General features: G+C 42.5%; 1 protein-coding gene across 1 annotated transcript in view; it reads right to left on the minus strand.

Moving 5' to 3' along the window:
- Positions 1-3,345, minus strand: part of LOC138924251 (neuroblastoma breakpoint family member 6-like) — a 30,785-nt gene extending 27,440 nt beyond the window's left edge. Inside the window, exon 1 of the mRNA XM_070267927.1 lies at positions 3,230-3,345. The gene's annotated coding sequence lies outside the window, so the exon portion shown is untranslated. The remainder of the gene's footprint in view (positions 1-3,229) is intronic.
- Positions 3,346-10,267: the final 6,922 nt, after the last annotated feature.

Here is a 10,267-nt window from a genome sequence, read left to right on the forward strand (position 1 = left end):
AAATAAAAATAAAAAAAAAGATCAATGGAACGGAATGGAGAGCACAGAAATAAACCCTCACATCTATGGACAGCTAATCTTTGACAAAAGAGCCAAGAACGCACAGTGGGGAAAGGAACGTCTCTTCAATAAATGTTAATGGGAAATTGGACAGCCACATGCAAAAGAATGAAAGTAGACCATTATCTTACACGACACAGAAAATTAACTCAAAATGCATTAAGGACTGGAATGTAAGACCTGAAACCAGAAAATTAGAAGAAAACATAGGCAGTGCACTCTTTGACATTGGTCTTCACAGTATCCTTTGGATTATCATGTCTCCTCAGGCAAGGGAAACAGAAGCAAGAAGAAACAAATGGGACTACGTCAAACAAGACTTCTTAACTCACGGTGGAGAACGACTTGATCAGCACTCCACAACAGCTGAGGGTCCGGAACTGCCAAAACAAGGTTCAAGATGACAGAGCTCAGAGCCACAGGCACCGCCTGCAGCTCAGAGTCAGACAGGAGTGATGGAGAGAGGCCCCAGCGCGCCAGTTAACGGTCTGGCGTTGCAATAACAGAATTGGAAGGTGGAGGTGTCATGGAATCTTAGGAGCCCCTGCCTTCCAGTTGCCTAGGCCCTGCTGCTACCCCAGGCTGCCCGGCCTTTTCTGAAGGCCACTGCTGATGGGCATTACCCCAAAGCAGCTGTCTACTCTCGTGGTGACACTACCGACCTGTCTCTTTCCAGAAAATATCTAAGCATAGTTCTCAGTGCCCATTCCTGTGTGCATCTCAAAACAGAAAGAGAAACCAGTGTCCCAACAAAGTTTGTCTTCTGAAGCACCGTCACGAAGTCACCCCACTTTCTCTCTAAATGTAAACCGATCTTAAGGTTTTCCCAGACATGAAAGATGGCAAACTTTTAGACTCTCATGCTGCTATTCGCTGGGCTTTCTCCAGTTTTTTCTACATCCATTAAAAGGGACAAAAGCAGAGTGTAATACTAAGTGAATGAATACTTCGTTAAAAAATTATTCTCTGTCCTGACTCACAATACTCCTCTTGCTGCATCCCTGTGTTGTGTCGACTTCTTGCCCCTCACTAGGGCAGCATGTTGGCTTATCTTCAAACTTAAGTCAGTGTGACATCTCTACCTCCTAAAATCCTTCTCTATGTGTGGGCCGCTTTTGTGGCTGTTACTTTTTAAATGTCTGTAAACTATCTTTCCTACTTGTTGCTTCCGGATATCCACATATTATGCCTTCTAGTCCCACAAGAGCTCTTTTCCAGCTCTGAAAATGATTACAGTGGTTTATGAGTATATCCTGAATACACGTAGTGGCCGTTTCTTTTGCAAACACTTGGCAACCTGATGCTATTTCTTGTCATTCAGTTCACTCACGTTTGGAACAGATCAGGGATGCGGAGCAGTGTTGATGGATTGTTGCTGGACAGATCCCTTCGAGCTGTCATCATGCTACTGACCTGCAGTTATATTCCTCTACCAGAATGTGGAATTTCAAGGTCACGGTTCAGGGATGGTGGATGACCCACAGTGTATGTGTGTGATGGGGTTCAGTGACAGAGAAGCTGAGGTTGACAAGAGAGGCACAGGCAGGCAGGGGAAAGTGGTGCCCTGAATGCCCTGCTCACTTTCTTGTCATCTCTTCCCACCCGGGTCTTGTGAAGAGGAGAATTGGGAGACCCCCTGTGGCATTGGTCTCTTCAGTTTAGCTGCTGCACTCGCCTGAGCTGAGGGCGCGATGGGTCTGGCCATGTACCACCGAGCTTTCATGTCAAGATAAAGGACAGAGGACCGCATCAACCGCTTTTGAAGCTCATCTCCTCCCCACGCCACACCATCCTCCAACGACACTGTGGAATGCTATTGGTGTGTCAGAGCCATGAAAAGCTTTAGAGAAATCTCTCTTTTGGTGTCAGTTGGATGTGACATTCTTTTCTTTATGTCTCAAAGTCTGTGGTCTAGTGGGCCCAACTGTCCTGAACTGGAATGGACTTGCCAACTTTCTGGTGTTTTGTTAGGTGGCTAGAATATTTATAAGATTTTCTGAGTTCAAACCTCACTGTTGAAGTTTGAATGAAGAATGACAGGACTTACTTTGTAAAGTGAGAGACTCAGAGAAGATTGGTCTCATCGATGAGCAGAAAGAGTAAATTTCACTTCTACTCAAAGCACGCTAGAATTTGAAATTATGGCTCTCACTGTTGTCAAGGTGGAGTGCCGGGTGCCTGAGGCGTATGTCCCTAAGGCCTCATGTCTATGCTATAAAATGGATGAAGTTAAAGTGCAGTCAGATGGGCCAGATCCCCTTCCATTCTAGAGTCCTCCAACAGTTTCTCCCCTGCTTTAGCGACTTGATTGAAAGTATCCTTGTTGTTCTGCTCTGTCCTGCTTTTGTCTTTTGCATAAAAGTTATACAGCTCCATGTTTCCTACCCCCAGGTCAATCATTATAATAAGCACCTGCATCCAAAGCAGTCCTGAGACAAAAGAAACAAAGCTGGAGGTATGGTACTCCCTGATTTCAAAATATACTACAAGCTCTATTAATCAAAACATTATGGGGCCAGCCCGTTGGCAGGCAGAGTGCTTTGAGCTCACATGTGCCACTTCAGCGGCCCAGGGCTCGCCAGTTCAGATAGCGGGTGTGGACCTACTCACTGCTTAACAAGTCATGCTGTGGCACCAGTCCTACAGAAAAGAAAATAGAGGAAGATGTGCATGGATGTCAGCTCAGGCCCAATCTTCCACAGCAAAAAGGTGAAGATTGGTGGCAGATGTTAGATGAGGACTAAACTTCCTCAAAAAAAAAAAAAATCATGATACTGGAAAGAAAACAGACACAAAGATCAATGGAACTGAATGGAGAGCACAGAAATAAACCCTCACATCTCTGGACAGCTAATCTTTGACAAAAGAGCCTAGAACGTACAGTGGGGAAAGGAACGTCTCTTCAATAAATGTTACTGGGAAATTGGACAGCCACATGCAAAAGAATGAAAGTAGACCATTATCTTACACGACACAGAAAATTAACTCAAAATGCATTAAGGACTGGAATGTAAGACCTGAAACCAGAAAATTAGAAGAAAACATAGGCAGTGCACTCTTTGACATTGGTCTTCACAGTATCCTTTGGATTATCATGTCTCCTCAGGCAAGGGAAACAGAAGCAAGAAGAAACAAATGGGACTACGTCAAACAAGACTTCTTAACTCACGGTGGAGAACGACTTGATCAGCACTCCACAACAGCTGAGGGTCCGGAACTGCCAAAACAAGGTTCAAGATGACAGAGCTCAGAGCCACAGGCACCGCCTGCAGCTCAGAGTCAGACAGGAGTGATGGAGAGAGGCCTCAGCGCACCAGTTAACGGTCTGGCGTTACAATAACAGAATTGGAAGGTGGAGGTGTCATGGAATCTTAGGAGCCCCTGCCTTCCAGTTGCCTAGGCTGTGCTGATACCCAAGGCTGCCTGGTCTCTTCCAAAGGCCACCACTGTTGGGGACCACCTTTCAGCCACCACTCCCAATAGCTGTCTGCCCTTCTGCTGATAGCGACCTGTTTCCAAAAAATATCGAAGCATAATTCTCACCGTTCTTTCTTATGTGTGTGTCTAAAAACACCGAGACAAAACTGTTCCCCTTTTATTTCTTGGGATATTAAGCATGGCAAGGGATACCATCAACACAATGAAAAGACCATTACCAACTGAGAGAAGATATTTGCCAATCATAAATCAGATAAGGGGCTAATATGCAAAGTATAGAAAGAACTTATACAACTCAACAACAACAAAACAAACAGGAAAAACCCAATTAAAACATGTGTGGAGGATCTTAGATAGTTTTCCAAACAAGGTATTCAGGTGGACAATAGGCACCTGAGAAGACGTTCTACATCACTAATTCCTAGGGAAACGCAAATCAAAACCATAATGAGATATCACCTCATGCTTGTCAGAATGGCTATCACGAAAAAGAAAATAAGTGTTGGAGAGGATGTAGAGAAAAGGGAACCCTCATATATTACTGGTGGGAATGTAAACTGGGGCAGCCACTATAGAAAACAGCATGGAGATCTCTCAGAAAATGAAAAACAGAACTACCACATAATCCAGGTAGTCCACTTCTGTGTATTTATCCAAAGAACACAAACTCACTGATTCCAAAAGATTTATGCACCCCTATTTTCATGGGAGCATTATTCATAACAGCCGAGACTTGCAAGCAACCTAAGTGACCATCAACAGATGAATGGATAAAGACGATGTGATACACACACACACACACACACACACACATACCATGGAGTACTACTCAGCCATAAAAAGAGGGAATCTTGCCATTTTTGACAACGTGGAGGGAACTTGAGAGTATTATGCTAAGCGAAATAAGTCTGACGGAGAAAGTCAAATGACATAGGATTTCACTCATACATGGAAGATAAAACAACAACAACAACAACAAATAAACATATAAACACAGAGAATAAATTGCTGTTTCCCAGAGGCGAAGGGGGGAGGGGAGAGGGCAAAGGGGTAAAGGGGCACATATGCTGGGTGACTGATGACAACTAGACTTCTGGTGGTGAATCTGATGGAGTCGATACAGAAGTTGAAATATAATGATGTACACTAAAATTGATATAATGTTATAAACCAGTATTACTGCAATAAAAATTAATTTAACAGAAAAAGGAAATATATGTCAAGCAGAGATGGAATACCTGTTGCGAGAAATCAGAGGTCCTCTGCCGAGGCATACCCTTGCAGCGTCTAAATTTCTGCCATTAAACATTCACCTCTTCGGATCAAAACATCCCACAGGAATACCCTGTTAAAATGTTAAGCTTACCTGGAATATTAATTCTATCAGCATCATAGGCTCACAACAAGTGGTAAGAAGATCACTGGAAAACCAAGAACAATGGATTTGACCGAAGACTTATAACAATATTACAAAGATGAATGTTCTTGGCTGTACTCCTACCAATTTCTTAAGAACCCCAACTCTCTTCAAATTCCTTTGAAATAGCTCTGGGAATCCCCCAAGGGGACTGAAATCTGCATTCCAGAAACTTCTCTGGTCACCAAGGTGCACCTGCCATTTGGTCATCTGGTAGCTGCAGATAACCAAAGGGGCAACTATGCTCTGAGGCCACCGAGGACTCTATGATGAAGATCTCTGCCATCTCCGGTGCCAGCTCTCCTGCCAGCGCCTTCCACTCTGTGGCTGCTGAGGCCCGACGTGGAAGAAATTCCTGTCTCTCCCAGGAAGCCATCTTTCCTCTCAGCCCAAACTCTAGCCCACCATTGCTTCTTATGTCTGGAGCCTTCCTGAATCGACATTTTACCACTTTCCTCACTATTTCATTAGAACTCCTGTGTATCAGAGTTCTGAGTTGAAACATTTGATTTTCATAGATGACTCCATGGTCAAATGTAAAAACAACTTCAACAACCTTGCATTTAGTTTTACTGGGATTGGGGAATTAAACCTATTTAAATTTAAAAACAAAAAACAAAAGCATCACCTGGGAGAGTTAGTACAAATACAAGTCCAGAGTCTTCATCTGTAGTGACTCTGATTCAGTGGGCTGAGGGGGCCTGGAATCTATTGTTAAAGTTGCTCAGATGTACAGTCAGGTTGAGGACCTACTGATAGCATCGACCTTCCTCACAGTTTTGGGGATGAGCATTTCACATACATACTACTTCTAATCCTCACGATCGATCTGTGAGGAGAGCGTGGCCTTTCCCTGGTTTGCGGATGAAGAAACCAAGACACAGAGAGGTTCTGAGACTAGCCCAAAGTGCCCTCGCTCTAAGTGCTGGAGCCAGGTGTCAGGTAGAGTGCCCCTCCACCCCAAACCCCCTCCCACATTTTCCAATTCACTCTGTGTCAGGTCTCTCCACGTACATGCTTCCTGCCTATACCTCATTTCTACCAAAAACTTCCTGATTTTAATGTTTCCATCCGATATATTTCCATCTGACATATTTCACAACAGGCTAACAGCATCCTATCCTGGCCACTGACTATTAACTTGGGACACGTTGCTAATGAAAATACAGGACGTGGGAATGTGCAAAGACGCATTGCTTTACGATGATGATGTAATTTTCAGGCTATAAAATTCTCCGTTTTGTGTACAATTCAGTGACTTTTGGTCTATTTACAAGGTTGTGACACCATCACCACCATCTCATTCTGGAGTATTTTCTTTACCTCACAAAAGAAACCCCGTCCCTATTGGCAGTCACTCCCTATTCCTCACCTTCTTCCAGCCCTTGGCAATTGCTAATGTACTTTCTCCTCGTATGGATTTGCCTGCTCTGGACATCTATTCTCAATGGAATCATAAAACACGTTGCCTTTGGTATCTGGCTTCTTCACTTGCCATAATGTTGCCAAGGTTCATCCACATTTTGGCAGCTATCTGTACTTTATTCTTTCTATCCTTGAATAAGACTTCATTTTATGACTATACTCCATTTTGTGCATTCTTCAGCTGAGGGCATTTGGGTTGTTTCCACTTTTACTACTATGAGTAATGCTGCTGTGAATATTCATGTGCAAGTTTGTTTTTGACCATGGGTTTTCAATTCTCTTGCTATGTACCCAGGAGTAGAATTGCTACATCTATGTCAACGCTGTATGTAACTTTGAGGAACTGACATGCCATTTTCCAAAGCGTTTGCGCCGTTTTACATTTCCACTAGCAATGCATGAGGATTTCAATTTCTCCACATCCTCCTCCACACTTGTGGTTGCCCATCTTTTAATTACAGCCACACTAGTGGATGTGAAGTGGTATCTCATTGTGGATTTCAGTTCTATGTTCTTAATGATCAATGATGTTAAACATCTTTTCATGAGCTTCTTGGCCATTTGTACATCGTCTATGGAGAAATGTCGATTCAAGTCCTTTTCCCATTGATAAATTGGATTGTCTTTTTATTATTGACTTGTAAGAGTCAATACTAGACACATGTCAGATATCCGTTTTGCAACTGTTTTTTCTGATTCTGTGCGTTGTCTTTTCACTTCCTTATTAGCATCCTTTGAAGCACAAAAGATTTCAGTTTTGATGAAATCCAATTTATCTATTTATTCATTGACTGTTCTTGCTTTAGCTGTCACATCTAAGATATCCTTATCTAGTCAAAGACTACAAAGATTTACACCTATGCTTTCCTCACCACATTGCTTTGAATAAGAACTTTCCTGGGTTAGGGTACAGGGATATTTTTGAATTTTGAGTCGTATAAATTGATATGGATCCCTCCTGACCGATATTCACAGGTCTGCCAGTCACTTCAAAGGAACATCCCTGTGCCGTTGCAGAGATCTGGGAAATCGTATTTATGACTATCCTGGCTTTGACTCAGGTGAGAGTCCTGGTCACGTGCTTCAGTTTCTCCTTGACCTCTCCTGGTTTCAAAATTTGTTCAATATCTTTGGAGTTGAAGAACTGATTGAGTGTCTTTCTGAGGAACACTCAAGGGTCCAGGTTATTCTGAACCTAGTGGACTTCCTCATTCCGCTCCAGACAGAGAAGACTGTGGGGGTTGGATAGGGTCTAGACTTCCATCTCTGGTCTTAGAGAGAAACTAGCCTTGCTTCTGGGTTTGCGGATGGCTGTTGAAAAGACTCTTGCCCCCTCTAATTCTTTGTAGTATATACATGACTTCTTTCTAGAAATGGTGGGAAAATACTTATTTTAGAACATCTTGTCTGTTCTCTGCCAATTGCTTTCTGTCTACACATGTAAAGTGGGTAAACGAGGACTCAGAGACAAATTTGTTCTTAGCGTCTATTATTGTTCAAGTGACCGTATTTAATCCTATGCACTATCTTATTAGCCAGGTTTTATCCTTTTCCTTTTGAGGAAAAAAGCTCAAAAAGGTTAAAAAATACTCCAAGGTCACAGTCTAGGGAGAGAGGAGTAAGCGTTAGAAACCAGTTTCGTTTGACCTCAAATTTTCATCCACGGTGAGTGTCTTGGTGTTATGTCTAAGATTTCTTTGCTTATTCCTTGTTCATGAGAATATGTCCATTTTTCCTCCAAAACCTTTATAATTTTAACTTTCACATCTCCAATTAACTCAGTGTGTGGTAGAAGGTAGTTGTGAATATTAATTTATTTCTAAATAATTACTCATTCATTCTAGAGCTTTTTACCAAAAACATCTTTCATTATCCCAGTGAAGTGTCTTGGTGACTTTATTTTAAAAAATCAAACAATTGTATGTGTGGGAGGCAATTTCTTACACTCTGCTCTTTCACATGATACATTTTTGTGGCGTCTACTTCCACCCATACTATAGTGTGTTAATTACTGTAGCTTTAAAGTGAGTTTTGAAATCCAGTAGAGTGTGTCCTCTAATTCTTTTGAAATCTAGTAAGTGTGTCTCCAGTTAATTCTTCTTCAAGGCTGTCTTGGCTATTACAGGTACTTTGATTTCCATATACATTTTAGAAATAACTGGTAAATCCCCTCCCAATGCCTGCTACAATATTAACTGGAACAATCTTGATTTGACATTCTTACAATATGGAATCTTCCAATGTATGAAATTGATATATATTTTTCTCTTTATCTAGTGTTCTTTAATTTCTCTCAAAAACAGTTTTCAGGGATCTTCACTATATGTGTTCTTAGGCATTTAATGACTGTGAATTTGTGAATGTTAATCTCTATTGTGTTTTACTGAATTTCATTTTCTAAATACTCAGTGCTAATGTGGAGAAATACAGTACATTGCTATATGAATGCCATTGAGGTACAACTTAGGTACAATAGACCGCACCACTTTAAAGTACACAATTCGGTGCATTTCAGCAGCCATAAACACTAATGAAACTACTGCCCCAATCGAGGTGCAGGGCATTTCCATTATCTCACAGCATTCCTTTGTCCCTTTGCAGTCCATCACCCCCTCAACCCTCAGCTCCAGGCAACCACTGTCCTTACAGATGGCTTGGCACTTTAACAACTTTATGTAAATGGAACCATACCTGTATTCTTTCATGTCTGCATTCCTTCATGTAGCATAATGACTTTAAAATCCATCCATTTGTATGGTAGCGAATGGAAACCTTTTGGTGGTGAACACGATGTAGTATATACAGAAGTCAAGTTATAATGATGTATACCTGAAATCTATAAAATGTGACAAAACCAAAGTTACGTCAAGAAAAAATGAAAAATAAGAAATAATAAGAAAAGGACGGATTAACTTGCCTCTTTATTTCTCCAGCTGGCCAGGACACAGTCAGTAGCTGTGACATCAGCTGTTTCCTCTGGAGACAGTGTTGAGGGCTTGGAGCCAACATGGAGTCCAAGCACTGGTTCTGAGAGGCTGCAATCTGGCTGAGGTTCAGGGTCGTGGGTCAGGACAGGTCATCCAGCTGTCGGAAAAAGCAGAAGGGGGTCCAGGAAAACCACTGAGGTCATCTCTGGGTAGCACTGGCCACTTCCTCCAAGGAATCCACCACCACTACACTTCTCAAGACTTCCTGGTACTAGACCGAGAGCTCCGGGAAGTTGGGATAATTTTGATTCATCTCTGCGTTCATGACCCCTAGCACCGAGTCAAGCACTCGAGGAGGCTCTCAGCAACATTTGTGCAACGGATTGAACAAAAGCGGCTGGAAGTCGTCAGTCATCTCAACAACACTCCTGTCCCCAATGTCCTGTCAGGGATGCTCTGCTTTCTCCCAAGATGGAGCAAATCACCTTGCTTAGGATGGGGTCTGCCCTACACTCTCCATGTCTGAGGACACTCACCTGTGGTGAGCTCTGATGAAGAACGGATTGTCCTGAGGGATTCCTGACAATCGTTCACTCTGTCATTAGGAAGAGATGGCCTTGGCCTACCCTCCCATCATCTGGGCTGCCGCAACTCCCCAGTTGAGGAGACCTAGCATTTTGTTGAAACCATCTGTTCGTGTTCTTCCTCTCACTGCTTTGATTTCCTTAGGGAAATATTACCAATAGGCGAACTCCCAGTCCTTATCACAGCATAAGGAAAATGAGGCACTCAACAAATATTTAAGAGATATTGTGGCTAAAGCTTTATTCAACTATAAATGCAAAAGAATATTACTATCACTGCTTCAGATGCAAGGGTCCCATTACCCTGGCCCCTCCTGACTCGAGGGCACAACTGCTTAAGGTAAGAATGGACATCTCCAACCCTTCTCCAAACACCATTTATCCCTCTAAGCCCACATTTACTTGGAGGGCGTCCA

The sequence above is a fragment of the Equus caballus genome, chromosome 5 (genome assembly GCF_041296265.1).
Source record: "Equus caballus isolate H_3958 breed thoroughbred chromosome 5, TB-T2T, whole genome shotgun sequence".
In the NCBI taxonomy this organism is placed as follows: domain Eukaryota; kingdom Metazoa; phylum Chordata; class Mammalia; order Perissodactyla; family Equidae; genus Equus; species Equus caballus.